Below are 9,625 nucleotides of genomic sequence, written 5' to 3' on the forward strand. Positions count from 1 at the left end.
GGGTGCAGCCTTGACCAGCATCGCCCCCGCTCACCCGCAGGTGCGCGGGGTCACCCTGCCAGCGCCCTCGAGACAGGCGCGTAGCCCGAATGTCTCGACTGCCCGGGCGGAGGAGAGGCCCGAGACTGAGCTGGCAAGGTGAGGTGGCGAGACCCTGGGCCCAGGGTAAGCACCTCCCGAAGAGGGGTTTAGGGTAAACTAAAATCGAAGAAGAGCTGGGGGGAGGGCGCAGCGGAGGGGGGTGCTTAAGAATAGGCCTCGGCAATGGCAGCTCCCGACAGGTTCTTCCCGGGGACTCTCCCACCCCCCCACCCCCCCCCCGCCCCGCCCTGCCACTTTCTGTCCCTCTCCGCCCTCGTAGCGTTCGCTACGCTCCACAGGAGGGCACACCGCCGCGCCGCCTCTGCGCGCCCCGATCCCTGGCAGCGCAGGGCCTGGGCGCCTCAGCAACCCTCCGGGAGCTGAAGCCCGCGCGGCGGCCTCCGGCGCCGGCTGTCCCCTGTCCCACCGAGCCCCCTGGACATCCTCACCCGGGACTGCGGAGCCCGGCTGGCGTCCTCTGCTTCCAGCCTCCAGTCACCTCTCAGCATTTCCAAATCTGCCCTCTCCTCAGCCGATTCCAGCCAGCCGACGGCCCTCTCCCATGTCTCCCACTGCTCCCTCTCCTGTGCTTGAATTTGACTCCAATAGCCCCTAAAACAGGATCTGTACCAAAGCAGCGACACCAAATTTAGATCTCCACACGCCCCTGCGTTTTGTTTTTTAATTGCATTAACTAAGTATACACTTCGCAGTCGGAGAGGGGATTTGCAGGGAAGTGTTTCCTCCACCCTCCTTACCATCCAGCTGCAGTCTCAGGCTTTGCTTCCCAGGGCATTTTCAAAAAACCAAGAAGTTAAGCCACATGCAATATGGCACAAGGGGGTCCCCTTAATTGAAAAGCAACAGGGAGGGGGAGATATTGGACCCTATCAAAAGTTTTCTCAGAAGAGAAGGGCTTTAGCTCACTGTGTATTCTCTTTGAAGAAACATCACCTGCTTCCTCCAAAAAGTTGCAAAGAATGACCCTGTGCTCACAGAGCCAGAGCAGGGAAACGGGTGTCGCTCACCAGAGGCCCCAGAAGATTCTCTGAATCCAGGGCCATGTCCTGTCCCAATTCCACCTGTACAGGGCATGAGATTGTTTAGCTTAAATTCACTGGCGTCGTTATCGGGGGGGGGGGGGGGGTGTCTCCAAAGTAGGACAGTATGGTGTGTCTGTCAGCCACAGCCCTGGTTCTCTGCAGACACCAGCCTTGTGGACACGCTCGCCATGGCTGGCCTTTATTCAGTGCTGGTTCCTTGTCCACTACGCTTGTTGTTTTCTGAAATCACCTCCTCAGGGCAGCCTAGAGCCCTGTGCCTCGCACAGGGGCAGACTGGAACTATCTGGTAAGCGGCTTGTCTGCCTGTCTCCACTAGGCCATATTACCAGCCCACACAACAGAGGGAGAGACTGAGGCCCAAAGCAACTAAGCCAGTTGCCGAGGTAGCTCAATGGAGAAGTGCTGCTGCTGACCTTCGATCTCAGAAATGTGGCTCCGTTGTGTTCTCACCACTGCAGGCAGTGCGTGCCTAAAATAGGCCTCCAGACTCCCCAGCACCTGACAGGATGCTAGGTGCTAGGGTTTTTGTTTTAGTCTGTGTGCCTGCATTGAAATGTAAACTCATGACACAGGAGGGCCCTGGACCCTTGGGGACCCCCAGCACCTAGAACGGGGCTGCCCTGGCTGACACTCCAGACATGTGGGCAGTGTTAATTCGCTTATGAAGAGGTTTAGTGCCAGACCCTGTGTTAAACCGAAGGAGGAACAGCAGCTTCAGGGGAGGGGAAAGGGCATTTCTACCACAAGAACCTTGCAGAGGCTGGACATTTGTACACACTAAACTGGAATCGGAAAAGGCAGATGCTCTGGGCTTTCTATCATCCAGGAAGCTGAGTGCCCAAGAGTCTGAGGTCACATGACCAGCAAATGGCCCAGCCAGGACTGGCTATAGAGACTGCCAGCCTCCTGGCACCCCACCCCAGGGCCCCCACCGTGGTTCTGCCTCTGTAAACATCAAGTCTGAGTGGAGGGCAGTGGCCCTCTGGGGGCTTACAGCTCACACAAGAGTCCAGGTTTACAGCACGACTCAATTTGATTTGCAAAAGAAGGGAGGAGCCTTTGTGAAGAAACAAAATCTGGACAGAAAAGTCCTCTGCTAAATCTGCCTCCCATGCCTGCAAAGCACTGCCTGTCACGAGGACTTTGAGTCCAGTCCTCAGAGAATGGCTGGGCTGCTCCACTTTAATTAACAGAGACTGCCCCCTGTGTGCGGCCAGGGAGAGTGCAGGAGGCCGCTGCCAGGGAACCGGCAGGTGCCCTCTGCCTCATAACCCTGCCAGGGATGCCAGTCCTTCAGTCTCCTGTCCCCGGGTTTCTACCCAAACCAAATTCTCTTCCCGCTCCTGTCTGCTGGCTTCCACTGCCCCCTGGAACAGAGCCGGAGACGACTTCCCAAGCCTTTAAAAAATACTAAGGGAAGGGAGGAATCGTCTTGGTTCATTTTACTCTGTAAAGAAAAAAGTCAATTTCCTCTAGGTATGTCAGGTCAGTAAGCAGTCAAGACCTGCTAATAGAGGTGTGATTCCCAGGGCCAGGCCCCGCTTGGGAATAGAACTGAGAAGGGATTTTTTTTTTCCTGGGTTTCTGCGGGAGGGATTTTATGACCTTCCTGATTGAAACGCCTGGCTAGTTCATGGAAGATGAAAAATCATCAACCGGTGCCATGGTTCTCCCCCCTCCCCCACCCGCCCCACCCCACCCCCTCCAGGCCCACAGCACTACCCGGATGAACTCATGCAAATGAGCTGAAGTTAAAAATGCAGCTCTTAATGAAAGTGCTTTCTATGAATGAAATGGCATTATTATTTATAATACAGGCACTTTTAATATCTAAAGAAGAGTCTCATTTGCCGCCAGCCTTAATTATGTCAGGCTGCAGTACAGGCGGCCACAAGAATGCAACTGTCATCCTCAGTGATGAGGAGAGGAAACACGCACAAGGAATGTCTCCTTACCAGGACAGGCGGCTCCCCAAATGAAATGACTCGTGTCACTGCCCTGCTTCTAGAGTTGTGTGTTAATCATACTCATCAGGTGGCTTTTAGGATTTCAAAGGGGTTTCTTAGCAACTGTGAGCCTTGAGGGGAGAAAAGAGATGAAATCGAAACTGTTCATTGGCAACCTCTTGAGTTCTGGGTAAAATTGGAAACTGACACCAGACTTGGAGGAAAAGAAGAGATCAAAGAAGAGACAGCCCAGGGTGGATGGGTGGGGGGTGGCTTTATTCAGTGAGGGGACTTGTAAGATGCTTGGCCTGCTCCAGGACAAGACCTGGAGATCGCCACACCTGCCCACCCGAATTTTAAGTTGACAGAGAGGCTGTATAGGGTTTGTACTCACATCCCTTCCAGATGGTCTCCCTGGCAAGGTACTTCCTCAAGTCTTTGTCTTTGGAACTGCTGCTTGGGTGGAAAGTGAGAAGACTGGATGTTTCATGGGGAGGGGTCATAGCCTCTGATCGCTCCTTTCGGGTTGTGTCCTCTCTCTGTGACCTCTACATCTTTTCCATGACCTCTATGTCCTTTCCATGACCTCCTCCAACAGAGCTTGCCAAGTGCAAGCAACATGCTCACTTGATGGGCATTACCCTCTTGCTCTTGTATCTACAAGGGAAGCTTTCTAGAATTGGAGAGGGCTCCCCAGGCTGGAGGCGCTAAGTGAGATGATTTTTCATGGCACCCCATCAAAGATTTTTTTCACTTGCTCTGTTTATTTTGACGTGTACCAGGAAAAACATGATATGTGAAATCTGGTTTCACAGATATAAATGTTTAAGGTGTAGTTAACCATTTTTAGTACATCATGTTGCAGTCCATTTAGGAAAGACAAGAAAAGCCTGAGAGACATCATTAAAGATGTACAAATAGGCCCTCCCTGGTGGCACAACAGGTTAAGCACAGCACTATGAAGCGAACCACAGCCGCTTCAGCACCAGTTTGATTCCTGGCCCCGGAGGTGACCACATAGGGCAGCAGACCTCTCCTGGCCCGCCCGCTGCTCCCCTCAGCCGTGTACTTCGTCAGTTGGCCTGTTTTGCTCCCCACTCTGTCTCTGGCGAATCCTCTCATTGCCCCTGAGCCTCTGGTCTGTACCCCAGTTCTGTAGGCACAAATAAATAAATCTTTTTAAAAAAAGGAATCAAGGATTGAACTGAGCATTGGGGAGACAGGACCCTCAATGGAGCATGAACATGCAGGGTTCATGCAATCTCACCAGCCCGGTGCTCAGGAGAATCCCGCATGAAGCTTACCGAAATTCTAAGTGAGTTTTGTACAAAGTCCCATCATTCATGTAGGCGAGCCTTTATATAGGGTTGCAACTGCGGTAGAAATGGAGATCAAACTTATGGGAGCTTGGAAAAAGATGTTTGACATACCTAACTGACAGGAGGGCTTCTCAAGGGTGGCGGCATTTAATAGCTACGAGTTAAGTGTATATAAGTATTCTCAGAAACGTAACAGGAAAAATTTCAGCTGACTTGCCTTAAAATAGTTCTCAAATACGAGTCCACAAAACCAAACCTACATGTATTGAAATGTTCAGTGGTAGCAGAAAATTGAGGGAAGAAGTAGGTTGATGAAATGTGTTCGACAAACAGGTCTTTTGATTGTTCCCTGTTCTATTTGTGTTGCAATTCACTTTCTGAAGTGATGTTGGCATTAGTAGGTGTTCATTTTTTACTTAACCTAGTAATTTTTAGTGGTCTTTTCAAATTGTTTCTTACTAAGGAAAGGTTCATTTATTAGAAATGAGAGCCCACAGTGTGGGACAACTAATTTAAGAGTCTCACAGTTATTTTGTTCACAAGAACAAGAATTATCTGAATAATTTAAGTTCTTCTGACTATACTATAAAATCCAAATAGGTTTTGGAATCATGCTTTTTTCTAGCTAACTACATTAATTAAAAGAACTGGGTATATTCAGATGTTTTCATGTAAGACTACATGAAAATCATACAGCTGTTAACACCCCAGACTTGAATCCTGTTGTATCAGCTAAGTGCAGGTTGTATTAGTTAGTTTTTTTGCCACATAACAAATCAACCCCAAATACAGAGTCTTGAAACAACTATTTATTTAACTAACAGTTCTGTGATGTTTGGCTTAATAGAATTTGGAGCATTTGAACAGAAAAGACTAGAGATGCAGGTAAGTTAGAGCAGATTAACGAGTGTCATGCCTCGCTAAGAAGCTCAGACACTTTCCTATAGCTGAGTACCTCATGAAAAAAAAGGAAAGTGAGGCACATTCAGATTAGTATGTATGTATCACTTTTTGGCTAATCTGGTGCTCATCACCCATCTGGGACAGAGAAAAAGCCAACCAATCTGGGCTGAGAGCCAAACATGAGACAAAAAGAGACTTGACTACATTGTTGATGGTTTTCTGGTTCCTGAGATTTGGGGATTTTGTGTGATACTCTTGGGTCTTCCAATAAAGCCCTCCTACCTTCCTCCCATTTTTGCCTAAATTAGCTCAAACTAGCTCCATCCAATGAACTTTAACCAAGATATTATGTCTCCAGTTTCTCTCTTCAGCCCTTCATCCCATCACCACCAAATGTCACATTTTGTTTTATTCTTCCACAATTACATGGATTGATTGGATGGAGGGAAAGAAGAGTGTGGGGAGGAGGTGTATACTCAGGGATATGGGTAGGGGGAGGAGGAATAGGAAGAGAAGGGAAAGAGAGGAGAGAAATTTACTCATACATACACACAAAGTCATATGGAGAAAGGTTTTCCCTATGACATTGTTTATAGTCGAGCGTTGCAAACCACCTCACCCAATGAGAATTTGACTGTGAATGAAGACCTCGGGGACAGAGCTCTCTATCGGGGGATGTTAGGTAAAAAAGTGACAGTACTCTCATACCAGAATACTATAGAGTGGTTAGGAGGAATGAGCAGTTGAAAAAACATCTGGAACACAGACAAACACGGGCTGCTTTCACTCATGCGTGGAATATAAAGGAACAGACAAAAGCGAACCAAACAAAGCCTTTGACTGCACAACAAATAAATTGGGAAAACACATATATAAATAATAAAATAGAAAAAACAAATAAATGGGATAAACCACTGTCAGAGAGGAAGCATGAGAATGTGAAGCACAGTTGGGAAGAACTAGTGGAATGTGGAGGAAGATTATGGGTGCCTGATGATGGGTGTGCTGTGGTGACATCTATGTTACCCCCACAACATACAGGTTTATAAGCCAACATTACCTCAACATAATTTAATTTTTTAAAGTCTGCGACTCTGTTTAGGCATTGCTGCCTAACAGTACATACTATATCTATAAATCTGTGTGTCTATTTGGCTATCATCTATCATCTATGTACCTGTATTAATAGCAAACAATCTTCAAGATATAGTTTAGGGCCTCCCTGGTAGTCCAGGGGTTAAGTCTCAGCGCTGCCATTGCTAGGGTCTTGAGTTTGACCTCTGACCCCAGAGCTGACCCACATGGCACAGCAGACCCCTCCTGTCTCCCTCACTGCTCCCCTCAGCAGTGTACCTCAGTAAATCCACCTGTTCTGCTCCCCATTCTGTCTCTGGTGACTCTTCTGACCCCTAACACCTCTGGTCAACATTCCAGTTCTTCTATGCAAAAATAAAAAATAAATATAAAAATAAAGAGATACTGTTTTTAAAAAGCAAAAATAAAAAGATAGTCATGCTTACAACTGACAGGCTATTTCTGGAAAGACATGCTAGAGGCAGCAGTGGCCTTGAGAGATGGGAACTAGAGGTGGAAATTAACTGCTTAAAGTAAGAGAAAAGAAAAAGAAAAAAGGAACGGATGAAAGGTTAATGAAAAAGAGCCTCAAACAGCTCGACAAAGATCACTTACGACCCCAATTCTGATGGATGTTTGACTGTGACCCAAATCACTCCTCTTCTTTGAGCCTTGGTTTTTCATCTAGAAAACAGATCAGCAGTATTCGCTGCTCTTTGTGGTCCCAGCTCCAAAAAAAATTGTCTGCAATATTCACTGACAAGCTAATTGCTCGGGTACAACTTTCTTTCAAATTAAAGCAGTAATTGTCCTGGCTTCCCATAGCAGGGTATGGTGCTACCATCATAATGTGAACCGACTCTGTCTTTATTAGAGCCATCTTTGGAATCTGGCATCTAAAAGGATATAAAATGAAGTCGTATTTTCAAATCATGTAGCAGGGTCTTTATGAGCAAAAGTGGGTACCTGCTCAGACCTTGACCCTCTTCAAAGCAGAGTTTCTGTCCTCACATTCTCTGCAACCTGGCCAGAGCTGGTCCCAGATGTCTCACCCAGGAATCGCCAGTGGTCACACTCCCCCAAAGGCAGTTCCCCTCAAGGATATGAACTAAGAGTCAGAGAAGGGTTGGAATGAAGAAGAGCCCCTTATGTCGATGCTTACGAACCAGAGTGAAAGACACACAGGGGTGGGGTCTGTGGCTGTCTTGTTCACATTGCATCCACCATCCTTACAAATAGTAGGTGCTCAATAAACCAGAACTGGAAGAAAAGAGAATCACTAATGGGGAAGTCCTTGAGCTGTTACTGCTGAGGCTCTCTGGGGCCATCCACTCCTTTCTTTTCAAGACAAGTTTTCCAGCTTCTCTTTGGATGCCTAGCTTCTTTTAAAATCCATTTACACCTAAGCTAATTTGAACAGATTTTAGTTTCTTTCACCCAAAAGGGTCCTACTTTGAGATTTTTTTTCCCCCCAGAAATATGAATCAGTTTTCTCCCAAGATTACTTTCTTTGAATGAAATGCTAACAAAATTCACAGAAACATGTTCTATCGTTCCGTTCAATAAGCCAGCTAGTAACTATGGGACAGCTGAAAGATGAATAGGGCAATGTTTCTGCCACTGGGGAACATTCAGACAGAGATATAGGAACACAGTTACTCATCCTAATGGTGGACAAAATAGCCAGGAAAGTTTAAATAATGGTCTGTGGCTGGAAGTGGGAGAAAGATCACTATTGGGCAAGACTTCATAGAGGTAGCCTTGACGATGGAATAAGAATGAGTAGGCTATCCCAGGAAGGGCACCCTGAGCAGAGAACTCACTTTGAATAAAGGCAGGACCCAAGGAAGTCTGGCATGTAGTAGGGTACAGGGTCAGGCTGATGGCGGAGGGATGAATAGATGAGATGAGACTGTGAGAGAATCACATAGCCTTTTCCCAAGGCCCCAGCTCAGTAGAATGAGTTATTTGGGCCCATAGGATTCTTTTTAAAAAGTGGCACACCAGGCCCTCCCTGGTGGCACAGTGGGTTAGAGCACAGCACTAAGAAGCTAAAGCCTCTTCTGCATGAGTTCGAGCCCACCCAGGAGGTGACCCACAGGGCGCGGCAGACCTCTCCTGGCCCAACCACTGCTCCCCTCAGCAGTGTACTTCATCAGTCAATCGGCCTGTTCTGCTCCCCACTCTGTCTCTAGTGAAGCCTCTCATGGCCCTGCACCTCTGGCCTGTCCCCCAGTTCAAGAACAACTTAAGGTCTAGCAATTCTACAACACAGAAGAAAAACAATCAGACACTACTTCAATGGTGGCTGCATTTCCTAATCAAGATGTGTGTGTGTGAACAATGATGTAAGAAAATGATTTAAGATAATTAACTAAACTAATTTAAAATTTTAAAAATAAGCCTCCCTGGTGGCCTAGGAGTCAAGTCTCAGCATTACCACAGCGAAGGCCTGGTTAGATCCCCCACCAGAGAGTGACCCACACGGCCCAGCAGACCTCTCCTGTCTCCCCACTGCTCCCTCAGCAGTGTGCCTCATCAATCTGCCTGTTCTGCTCCCCACTCTGTCTCTGGTGAATCCTCTTACTGCCCCTTACCTCTGGCCTGTACCCCAGTTCTGTGTGCATAAATAAATAAACCTCTTCTTTAAAAAAAAAAAAAGTGGGCAACCTATTTTTTTTCCATTGCAGATTAAAATAACTGAGGTGATGATCACTTAATCCTTGATGGTGAGAATATAATTAGCATCACCATCTGCAGTGAGCATTTGGCTGCATCTTCTAAAAGGTTTATTGCACAGTCTCTGACACCAGTCCCCTTCCCAGAAGCCACCCAATGGGCTGAGGATACTGGTCTCCTGGTGAATAATAATGTCAACAAGAAAGTTTGCAATAATAAGGAATTGGAAACCACCTACATGCCCACCCATAGACGATTAAATAAACAGAAAAATAAATATATACAATAAATAGACTAAACTACCAGAATGTGGCTAGCACTAGGTAGTCTTATTTGAGAGCTTTTTCCATTTCATTTTTCCTCTTCTTATTGGATTTTTGGGGGCATGCCTCAGTTTTATAATTTTAATAAATCCAGAAGTTCTTTCATCAAGCATAGCTTTATTGAGTCCCAAGGAAAATACATGTATTCCTCAACTGTAATTACTCACTTTATTGAATGGAACAATGTTAATGAATAAAACAAGTCTGTGCCTATTTTATGCACTTTGGGGCAAAAA

Source organism: Condylura cristata, unplaced genomic scaffold (genome assembly GCF_000260355.1).
Source record: "Condylura cristata isolate star-nosed mole 26May11 unplaced genomic scaffold, ConCri1.0 scaffold00032, whole genome shotgun sequence".
NCBI classification, from domain to species: Eukaryota; Metazoa; Chordata; class Mammalia; order Eulipotyphla; family Talpidae; genus Condylura; species Condylura cristata.